The sequence below is a fragment of the Populus euphratica genome, unplaced genomic scaffold (assembly GCF_000495115.2).
Source record: "Populus euphratica unplaced genomic scaffold, PopEup_1.0 scaffold1272.1, whole genome shotgun sequence".
In the NCBI taxonomy this organism is placed as follows: domain Eukaryota; kingdom Viridiplantae; phylum Streptophyta; class Magnoliopsida; order Malpighiales; family Salicaceae; genus Populus; species Populus euphratica.
Genome location: NW_011501120.1, coordinates 10,054 through 12,650, shown reverse-complemented (window position 1 = coordinate 12,650; position 2,597 = coordinate 10,054). Strand labels below are relative to the sequence as shown.

General features: G+C 35.5%; 1 long non-coding RNA gene across 1 annotated transcript; it reads right to left on the bottom strand.

Moving 5' to 3' along the window:
* Nucleotides 1-243: 243 nt before the first annotated feature.
* Nucleotides 244-2,597, bottom strand: LOC105117274 (uncharacterized). The gene is made up of 2 exons (XR_840708.1): nucleotides 2,314-2,597; nucleotides 244-717 (listed from the first exon to the last, which is right to left on the bottom strand). It is a non-coding gene; the product is annotated as an uncharacterized LOC105117274 (long non-coding RNA).

Below are 2,597 nucleotides of genomic sequence, written 5' to 3'. Positions count from 1 at the left end.
GTACAATCCACACGTGTAAAGTACTTTCACTTCGTAACGTAGTTTTCTTTATAATTATAATACTTGTTTTCACCTCACAACTTGGTCTTTATAATTATAACGCTCCTATCCAAGCAATTTACAAGAAGAATATATTGTAAAATCCACTTTATACAATACTTGATTTGATTTTTAATTATTATTATAGGCAAATTATCAGAAACTGAAAAGAATAATCATTAGACGACCAAAAAGTGTTTAATAGAAGAGAAATACAGGGACAACAAATAAATCGTCTATTAGCTTTCAAAACAAGAAATATAGAAAAAAAATGTCTTTTATCACATAGATTGAGGATTTAATACCTTTCCAGTACTACAAAAATAAAGGGCCTTGGGAAGGAAAGGCAAAGAAAGACAAGGTGCCAGCTTTCTTTCTCTAGCAGCTGCAGTGAAAAGAAGTTCAAGACTCCCAGAAGCATTATTTTCCCAAGATCACGCGTATATTTGTCATGTTGGTTGCACAGCAAAAGAAAATTGGAGAATAAATTAGCGGCCTGGAGTTCCAACTTGCTAGACTATTACGTAACATTGAAGTTACTATTAATGTTTACATAATAATTTTTCACCCACACCCTTCCTCAAAAAAGGATTCACCAACACTTGTTTTGAACTTTGAAGAAAACAATTAAAATTGATGTCATGCGGATTGCTCTCCAGCGTCTTGCTTGTCCATTTTCTGCAGAAAAATGACAAATCCAGTTAGAGATCAAGAATGAATTGAGATATCAAGACTTTAAAGCATGTTATTTTATAGCTCACATTAGGTCAAAAGGAAAGGGAAAGCAAAGCATAGCAACTTTAGCTAATTCAAATGAAATTGGTGAATTGTGAAACCTGGTGCAAAGAGAACAACAAACAAGACAATAATTTATCTGCAATAAATAAAACATTCTGACCACCAGATGAATTTGTAAAGCTTAACGATAGAAACCTCCCGTGACGACCATAAAGAAAATATCAGGGAACATAATTCCTGAAGCCATGAACAGCACTATCCATCATGGTAGTGAATAGACTCCAGCAATATTCATGAACTCAGATGGCATAAAGTGTCCACAGAAAGGAATTATAAGGTCACCATAAAGAAAATATCAGGGAACATAATTCCTGAAGCCATGAACAGCACTATCCATCATGGTAGTGAATAGACCCCAGCAATATTCATGAACTCAGATGGCATAAAGTGTCCACAGAAAGGAATTATAAGGTCAACAGCAATAGAATATATATATATATATATATATAAAGAAAGAAAAATGATCCAGGCCACAGACCAATAATCAGCAAGCAAGAATGTAACAACAGACTAATAATGGATCTAGCGAACAATTATGCAATCAATCATGTACAGTAAAGTAAGCATTCTGATTCCATAGGAAGCAATGGCATACAAAATGCTTCGGACATTGCAGTTCCTCCTATTCTTATTCACTTCGTACAAATCAAAATACCAGAAGGTTGAGAGACAAGTAGGGTGTAAATTGTGTCCCATGATAAAATAATAGATCGACAACCTAATTAAAACATAAACGTGATCATAAAGCAAATGGTATTTATATAACTTCAACAGAACTCCCGAAGTCCACTAATTGAATTACATGCTTTCAACTGCTCTTGCATGCATCAATTTATGGAATTTCACTTGTTCCTATAAGTTACACGGCGAAGGGGTTACGATCTTTTAGACATGCCAGGATGCATCTCAAATGACATTTCTAATTTAACCCAAAATATGGAATCTGAATAGAATCAACTCAAAAATACAATCTTTCCAGATACTCTTTCATACTTGCCTTACGCTAAAATTTTCGGAATACTGCCTTTATGATATACATTGATGCATGCAAATTCTATTGACCAGTTAGATGGTTATTGATTAATATTTTTGGTGTATAAAATGAAAAGTTATCTATTCTTCACTTTGAAGAAGAAAATTCAGAATCTTAATCTGAGGCAAAAAAAAAAAACCCTGCAAACGGGTATCTCTAACCACCAAGAAAATCTAAATGCTAGTTAAAAACCGAAATTAGAAAAATAAACTAAGAGGGTGTCTCAATCACATTAGTGTCCGGAAATGAACCCAATAACAGCAATGATTTCTATGTACTATCAGAAAAGCACAGTAACAGTCAATTGCAAACGTAGCTAAACAAACAATATGAGCACGACCCAGATGTAATATTTGGCTCAAAAACTTGCTAGAATATACGGATCTCTTACGGGAATGAATGAATGAAGGGAAAGTTGTTAAAATCATTGAAGAGTTAGTTACCGATTGAGCGTTGTGCCAAGAAAGGCCCCTGTAGACGTTGACAGAGAAAGGGGCGGCGAGGTAAAGGGTGCCCACGCCCGGCCCTGCCGTGAACGCCTTAAACGTCCAATCCCCTGCTTTGCTTGCTATTCCCATCCTCTCCCTCTCCCTCTCCCTCCCTTTATTCTTATTTATTCTAATGATTGCTAAGCTCGAGCTCCGTTTAAGATACAACAGAAAACAAAAACCCCTTCTTTTCTTCTTTTTTTCTTAGATAGCCGGTGGGAATGGGGATGGAGCCCTAA